Source organism: Meleagris gallopavo, chromosome 21 (assembly GCF_000146605.3).
Source record: "Meleagris gallopavo isolate NT-WF06-2002-E0010 breed Aviagen turkey brand Nicholas breeding stock chromosome 21, Turkey_5.1, whole genome shotgun sequence".
Taxonomy (NCBI): domain Eukaryota; kingdom Metazoa; phylum Chordata; class Aves; order Galliformes; family Phasianidae; genus Meleagris; species Meleagris gallopavo.
In genome coordinates, this window is record NC_015031.2 from 3,938,468 (window position 1) to 3,947,461 (window position 8,994).

An 8,994-nucleotide genomic window follows, 5' to 3' on the forward strand; every position below is an offset into this window, starting at 1 on the left:
AAAAAAAAACAGCATTAAGTCATAAATTAATTAGTTGCTTTACAAGCTTAAGGTATGCTGTTACCCTTCCAGCTATCTGTTGAGCAGCATCTCTGCATTTTTGTGCAAAGAACAATTTTCATCATTAAAGAGAAACTTTCAAGAGCTCTAGCAGGAAAGCCCACTGGTGCCAGTAGGTGGTGGAGCATTCCTAAATGCATTATGAACTGTATTTATAGGAGCTGTCTAGTCATTTAATGGGTTCTTGAATGATTTGCTTAGGTGTTTACTTTTACTAAAAGCAGTTTATAACCTCTGCTCTCAGCTCTGAAGTTCCTCTTAAATCATCCTGTAAATATATCACAGGGCAGTAAGAGAGAAGGACTCAAGTTTTCCACCTTGGGTTTTCTTTTCTGTTTATGCTTAGGGATCTGCAGTCTCTCTGTTGTCACAGGAATAGGGCACGATTGACCTCCATATGGTGCAGCACTATTCCCAGATGGATTCAGCTCGGTGCCAGAATCCCCCATGGAAACATCGCTCCATTCTCTTTCCTGGGGATCCCAACAGGGGAGCCCTTTCCAGTACCCGAAGGCATCGTAATGACGACAGATCTCCTGGGCTGCCCAGCACGGCGAGTTCTCGACATCCACAGAAGCCAACAGAAATGCACTTTGCAGCAGACACTCTCAAGATGTAGGTGTACAATCACACATCTCTGTGTTTCAGAAGTGTGGACTGTGTAGAAAACTGAGCAGAAGGTGTATTAGGCCTAATACTGGAATCTTTGCTTCCACCAACAGTCAACAGATGCTCCCTTGGCAACACGCTCATGCTGAGCAGAACTTGGGGCTGCTCCTCCTCCCACCCCACTCCTTTCCCTTACATTAAGAGTCTGGCAACAGCGCTGCTGCCTCTGTCATCTGTCACCTCGTGGCCCTTCCATATATCAATGTTTGACTGCTTTCTATGTAAAACAGGTCATTAAGTTAATCAGAAATTGACTACTACTACAAACACCTTTTGAATAAGGTCAAATTAAGATAAAAGTCCTTGCTCTTTTCGTCTCTCAGCAACAAAGACTATAACCAGGCGGCTAAACCCACCATTAATGTCAGCGTGCAGATTAAATGTCATTAAAGGCAATTTGTCACTTACATACACACTTATCTCAATCTAATAATTAGCAAAAGGTCAGGCAGATAAACCCGCACATTTCAATCTACAATAAATTTCAGCTGCAAGAAATGACAAAATACAAGCTTAACCATATAGACACGTGTTTGTATTTGAAACATATACGTGGAATGAAATGCAGCAAACTGCATAATCCATCTGAAGGATCCGACTGATAGCAAGCCTTCCTCTGACACCGTACTTAAGCTGCAAGGAGAAGCCAACCGCGTAATCCTGGATCAAAGCAATACCCTGACATGAGCCAACAGCGCAGACCCTGCGTGAGCCCCTGCAAAACAGCTCAGCAGACCATGGCCAAACTGCACTGCCAGTGCCATAGCTGCCACTTGCTGGCACTTTGGGGGACGGCCTCAGCCAAGAAGTGGAGCAAGAATGGATAAAAGAGGCAGAGTGAGTTCTGACCTTCCTGGGTGGTTCCAGCAAGTGCCTAGTGAGCTGAGCACGCAACTGCAGCAGCCTGATGGTTGCCCAAGTAAGGAAGAAGCTGAGGACAAAGCAACATCTTCAATTCTCTGCCTTGGCACCTCGACACCTCTCGCAAGGCTCAACCGTGCTGTAGGACATGCCTCGCTGCAGCTCTGTGCGGGCAACAGAGAAAGGAGGGTTCCCTAGGTCTGCACCCCACTGCACTGCAAAGATTTTGCAAGGCAGAACTTCCTGTTAGAATTCAAGCTCTGTACAAGCTGCAGAAGATAGAATTGCCAAATCTTTGTTTTGGAAAGCATGGAAAAATCTCCTTTAAATGAATGATTTTAAGTTGAAGGAGAGAAGATTTAGGCTCAATGGCAAGGGGAAGTTCTTTAACCAAGAGAGTTGTGGGGTGCTGGAACAGGCTTGCCTAGAGGCTGTGGATGCCCTGTCCATCCCTGGAGGTGTTCATGGCCAGGTTAGATGGGGCCCTGGGCAGCCTGGGCTGGTATTAAATGGGGAGGTTGTTGGCCCTGCCTGTGGTGGGGCAGCTGGAGATTCATGATCCTTGAGAACCCTTTCGACCCGAGCCATTCTGTGAATCTACATGGTTGGCTGATTTGTTTGCTGGAAAGAGAAACAGAGCCAGCTCAGAGCTTGCAATGAGTTCTGCTCCTATCACAGGACCAGCACACTGCCCACCCGCCTGCACCCACACAGGCTTTGCTGCAAAACGCAGCACCAGAAGGCATTTCTGTTCACGGTAATCAATTCCAGGGTGTGTCGTGTGGGATCAAGGGATATTCTTTAAAGTGGAAAAATAGCTTCAAATCTCTCAATATTCAACAGAGAAAAAGGATGTACAAATATTCCTGAATTCAAACCCAGCCCGCAGACCACGCTTCCCTTAAATATTTCAAGTCTTCCCTTAGTCTGATGATCATTAACAGAGCATTTTCAGATCCCTCCTGTGAGGATACAGCTGTGATATGGATATTAATAACTAAATAACATATGGAGATTTAGAGCAGCAAAGAAGAGGTTTTTAAAGCAGTGTCAAATGCTTCTGCTCGTGTTGTTTGCTTTTTTTTTTTTTTTTGCATATTGGTAGCACTTAACCCATCTTCAATGTCTAAACAGCTACTTCAGATGGCAGTGCAATGGCAAATTGTCATTATTCAGCCTTTACCTCTGCTTCTAACACAGCAGGGGACAGTTAGTTAACTGCATGGGGATGCTGTGCTGCTGTAATAGTTCACAGCAAAGAAAGATGGTTTGAAGGAGTCAGACAGTTTACCCAGCTGCTCTTCACAAGATACTTCATGATTAATGGAAAGTACATGCATGAAACCAGCTATATGACAGCAAGTCAGAACTGTATGCCTCTCATACAGTTGGGGAAGGTTTGGGGTACCTTATGCAAACAAATTAAGCTTTACAACATATATAAGACAGATCTGCACAATCTGAATGAGCTTCAGTAATTTTTTTCTGGTGTTTGGTTTTTCAAGATGACACACAGGCTCTGTATGCTCTGCCCCTGTGATCTCAGTGTCCTACAGTCTTTGTTTTGGTGGGGAATGTCGCACATCAGTATCCCCCTGTGCCCAAACATACATCTTTCAGATTCTCTCACATTCCCTGCTAATATAAACTACAACAGGCACTGCCTGGAGGCTGACACGTTGACATAGCAAAACTTGGGAGATTAACTCTTCAGCCTGAGGTCCTAAAACTGTCCGTTAAAAGCTAGCAACATTTTTCCATTGCTGTGAACAGAGGCAGACTGAGCCCTAACTGACACCTATACACCTCACGATGCTTATCAATGGAACGTGCTATCCCAGATGCAGAGGGTACCACACTGACTGTGACCACCAGCACTGCAGGTATGAATTGATGAGAACTTCCTCTCCAGGCCTATGGAAGAAGCTGACGGTGGGACTGAAGATGCTATGCCCTCTGGTTGTGCCCCTTTCTCGTGTGTCAGTGTCCCTGTGCTGCCAGAAGGACACGAGCCCAGAGAGTCACATCCCACCCTGCAGCTGTGGTCAGGGCTGCTGTGCTTAAAAGGTTACAGTGATTAAGCACTGTGATTAATTTAGTCTCAGCAGAATCAATTCCACTCAACTACAAATCTAATTTACATACTGGAGAGGACTCTGCCTGCTCCCTGGGCAGTGTGGTTTTGAATTCAGACTCATTTTTCTCCAGGACGTGTGTTCTGAGGGCTCACACCGCTGCTAACAAATGTTTTGACAAACCTAATGGGACAGTTCTATTTGTGTCACCGCTTCCCCTGCTTGCTTTCCTCTGCTCTTTTGTAAGAAGCTCAGCAGCCCCCAAACCCCCTATATGTGAAAGCTATTCATGAAAGGATCACCTACATGGGATTGTGCCCAACACTGCTATTCCTCTCCAAGTGCACCATGGCAGGAAGGCCAACTCCCATAAGGTGTTTTTCCCCAAGCAGATCTGACCTCTCTGAACAGATCTATTCCTACCCAACCAGAAAGGAGTTCAGCTTGAAACTTCAGATTACCCAGAGGTGTGCAAGGAGAAAACGCAGGAATGGGGCGGGTAACTGCCCCTCATGACTACGAAAGCCAGAAGAGAAAAAGGAGATACATGGTGAATCCCCAGCAGCAATAAGCCAAAGGACGCTGCATATCATTATATAGTTAGCAATATGCAAAGTGTATAAAAATCACGATCCGTTTTGAACAATCATGGCCTGAGTTAGGGACGATGGCAAGCAAGACCTCAATGCCACTCAACGCCTTTAGACTTCAGCTCTCTGGATTTGCAGCCCTGAGAGCAACTCCACTCAGGAGGTGACACAAAGAAACTATTCTAGCAGCTATTTTCTGCTCAACAGCATATGGCTGGGAGTCACTGGCACACGGATGCCTTTAATTTCTAGTTTTCTTTGAGGAGTGCAATTTTCAAAATTTATGAAGAGCTTCACTCCTTCAGAGAAGCACGTGAATGGCAGCTAATGGAAGCCACATGAGCTTTCCTTCTGAACGTACCACGGAGAGAAAACGATTGCTTCCTAAACCCAAAATGGATTTTCTACACGATTTGCACAGTGTCAGTACACCTGCAGCTAGTGTAACACAAAGCCTCACAAAACGCACCTGCTGAGCCATCTTTTCTGTTACCTCCTTCACCTTACACCAGAAATACCTTAAATTATAAATACATCGCAGTAACCTGACCCACAGCACCCCCAGCACATCCCGATCCCTATCATGCACTTCTCCCTTTCAGCCCAAGCGCTCTGCTGCTGCCTTCTGTCGATAGCAGCATAGCAGGCCTTCAAATATTTAGCTGAACTTGATCTCCGACATCACCACGGGGAAAAACCAGAGCCTGCAAGCCAGAGCCCGTGCCCACCGCTTGCTGAGCAAACCCTCCATCCTGGGAGGGGAGATCAGGCTCTGCCCCATGCCTGCAGCCCTGACGGATGCCACAAGTGACAGCTCTGCGCAGCCAGGCCGGCCATCACTTGGCGGGCAAAGCGATGACAGCTTCTCTGATTCCTTCATCAACCGATGTGACTGAGTGACCTTTTCCAGTCTGAGCAGCTGCCTCTCTTCTTTTTCAATCATGGCAGAAAACAAGTCCCTTTGGGTGAATCTTGCCCTTTCCGTAATTTTAAATGACTGCAATTGTCATTATGCTCGTTTGCTAAGTACAGCTGCGAGTGGTGGCACACTGCGCTGTGTGCAGGGAACCTCGGCTCTGCTCAGAACGACTTCAGATTGTCTAAGAAATGCTCTGCAAGATCAGTGCTTGCGCTCCAGGGGTCTGCATGGCAGCTGCACGAGAACAAATCACCGTGCAGGCGAACGGACCTGCTTACCTCCAGATTTTGGCAAGGAAGAAATTGCAGCAACATGAGAAAACAAATGTGTTCATGCAGCTCTGGAGATACAATTTACTCTTCACGGTGGGAAAAGGAGAAATGTCATTAATTAATAGCAGTGCCAAAGTAATGGGTTTTCAGGTAGCCTCTAGCAGCTTTGCATCCCTGCTTGCATACAGTGCACACTGCTGTCACTCTCATTGCACCCCAGTGATTGGAAGCAGCAAATAACACAAAAAAGTTCCAGCAGCAAGCAGTCAGTTTGACGTGAAGATGAGCCCGCTTGGGCTCAGTATTTGCCTGCTTTCAGTTTGCTTTCTGCATACTTTTCAGCCCTTTTGTTTCACGAGAAAAATGTATTTCCGAAGTTGCACAGAGTATTAACAGCATCATTATTTAAATCCTCACAGAGCTACTTTTGCTGAGAAATCCTATCTGCACTTTGAATTGCAATACGGGTCGGCTTCTGGCACGCTGTCTGTAGCTATGCTACATGGCTCCCAGAACTGCAAACGTGGGCCCCTTCCACATAAAATAAATCGCAGCAATAAGGGGCTGTCTCACACCCTGTGTTTGTGTAATGCTTGCACACCTACACGACAACTCAGATTTTAGCACCTGTGAGAAAAGCACAGCTTAAAAAGATGTTTATAAAGCAGATAGTCCAAGCAAGCAGGAAAACACAATCTCTTTATAGAAACTCGAGCTAACAGAACAAGAGAGGCTAAAATTATTCAACATATTCCTCCTGTAAATCATTTATGCCACTCTTGCAGGGGTTGCAGCTCTGTTTAGCTAACACGGGAGCAGAGCTGGTAGCTGCAGGCCTGCAGAAATAAGATGGAAGATGATGATAGCGCCGAGGTGAAGAGACAGACTAATGTATTGCATCCAGGCTCTTCCTTGGCCAAAGCATACTTAGTCATTACTCTAAACACTGTGGTTTCAGATGCCCCAAGGAATTCAATCTACTTTCTGCAGAAAGCCGGTTTCTCAAAAGCATGATTTGTATTCGCCTCCCTCAGCCAATAAATACATTTCCTTTCATGCTTTTGACAGAATATTGGCAAATGGTACATAATGACTGTTTTCTGTGGAGGATGTGCGTACGTAGGCTGGATTTTGTTTTGTTTTAAGCTAGTTCAATAGTCATTTCTGTCTGAACTACAGAATTATAAGAACCATCGGGTTACTTCACAGGATAACAGATTGAAGCTTCAGTGGCCCAAATTAGAGGAAAAGATGAGAAGATGAATAGTGCTGGCACTCGGGCAGAAAACCAGATGAGGATTTCACAGTGCACTAACTGCCGATGGGTGTGCTGCCGATGCTTTAAACCTTTGCTGTACCTTGCCATTATTGAGGGATTACAGGACCTTCTGTACAACTGCTGAGCCTGCCAAGTCCTACGAATGCTCACCAAAATCCCACACAAGCTGCTAAAATCTTCAGGGGGTTTTACAAGACAAATTTCAATAATCCCTTTAAGTGCTTCTTTAGAATTGAGCATGAATTTGCCAAATCCAGGATAGCTTATTCTTCTTAAATTCGTAGCACAACTAACTGGTGCTGTGTGCCTTACAACAAAGTCTGAGTGCTCACTTGAATAAATGGAGCAGAATTTTAATATGGGCAGGCTGGAAATCCTGGGGTCAAAGACAGCATTCGCACTGCAGCATTTCCCAAGTTTGATCAAACGAGGACAGAGTAACACTGAGATTTGGCATTCCCACCTTTTCATGGATATTTATTAGCACTGATTAGTAGACTAAAAAAAAAGTCCAGGATACCAGAAAAGCTCTTCTCTTACACTGACTTGTTCCTCTAATCCTCTCCTACAGTAACAGATGCAAAAGTAGGCGCAAGAGGGGAGAATGCCAAAGAGAAGGGAGAGGGCAAAAACTTAAAAAGCTTGGGGGGAACACCAATAGACAGCAAGGGAAAAGAAGGGAGAAGTCAATGCAAATGAAGAGGGAGAAAGGTAAAGAAAAGTAATCAAAAGGAAACAGATGGAAAAACAGAGGAGAGGAAGAGCAACAGGAGCATTAAATGGCTATCAACAACAGCAGGGAGAGGAAGCAATGGAAGATGGAGGCAGGCAGAAGTCAGCAAAGGTTCAATTCCCATTGCCTTGTCCGCATTGGCTTCCACTTTCTGCAGCTGAGGGCACAGAGCAGCTGCAAGAACCCCAAGCCTTTAAAGACTTTCTGTACACATGAAGACTTCCGATGTCATCAGTCACTCCTGAAGATCCCTCATCCACAGCCGCTTGTCAGGTACTGAGAGCCATACTGCTCCTCCTCCAACACCCGACAGCACAACCAGTGTCTCCCTGCACTGCAAGTCCTACAGCACAGTGCCTCCCTTCCTCCAGCTGCAGCCCCTCCCAGCACACACACACACACACACTTTACATGGTATAAGGCACACAGGAGATGCACTTTGATGCTTAGCGCAGAATAATTTATAGCTCAGATCCGTATTTCTTTGAGAAAAAAGTCTGATTGACAGTATGGATCCAGGCCTTAATCCAGACACTGACTCCAGCAGCAGGTCCTGACAGAACTGTGCTCCCAGTGCAGATACTCTGCTTTTGTCCAAGGTGAAATTTCTTTTCCATTTTGCCCTCTGGATACAGCTTAGCTCAACTCACTATTTCCATCCTGTCTGTCCTTACAGAAACAGCTGGCATTGGAATCTTCCTCCCCTATCGTGTTTCCAACACATGGAAAAAAATAAAAAAAAAAAGGAAGAGAAAAGAAAAAAACAACAAATAAAATGGATTAAATCACAAAACAAGAGAAATTCCATAAGGAGGGAGCACCACGGGGCTCTCAGGAAACCAATGCAAGTTGTGGTCTGGAGATGGGAAGCAAAGGGCATGTCTCAGAGAACTCTGGCTTTGAGCACCCTAATGCCATCATGAACCTGAGCCTGCAGGGTTCACAAAGCTCTAATTTCCTGCTGACAGCCAGAGATCACAGCCCTGGTAGCTGAGCTGAGAAAACATGCTCTAGAAGGTCTCCAAGACAGAGAGGAAGAGAAAATAAACAGCGAGCCCCAAGGTGTCCCCTTTTATAGTCGCTTTTCTGACAGCAGCCACACTTCTCCACACAGCACTTCCAGTAAATATAGAGCATGTGGGTTTTTGGCTGTGAGAAGAGGATGCTCTTTTCAGATACACACAAACACGATGCAAAAGAGAACAGAGAGCATGAACCAGAATGGCAAATCGCTACCTGTCATCTTTTAGCGACACTCATTAGTACTCTTGCAGCAATGGGAGCAACAAATGGCAGCACGGTGCCAATAACAAAAGGATTCGCTGCCCAACGTTTTTCAAGAGTGGTGCAGAAGCTCCAGAAGTACCATGGGATAAATAACACATGTGGATATAATGCACTTAATGCCATAAATCACAGACCCCACTGCCTTACATGACATTGCCGCAGTCCCCGTTCTGTTGATTACACGCATTGATAACTGTGAAGCTTGGCTTCTGTTATTACATTTTCAGTTTTCTCTTCCTTTAACACAGA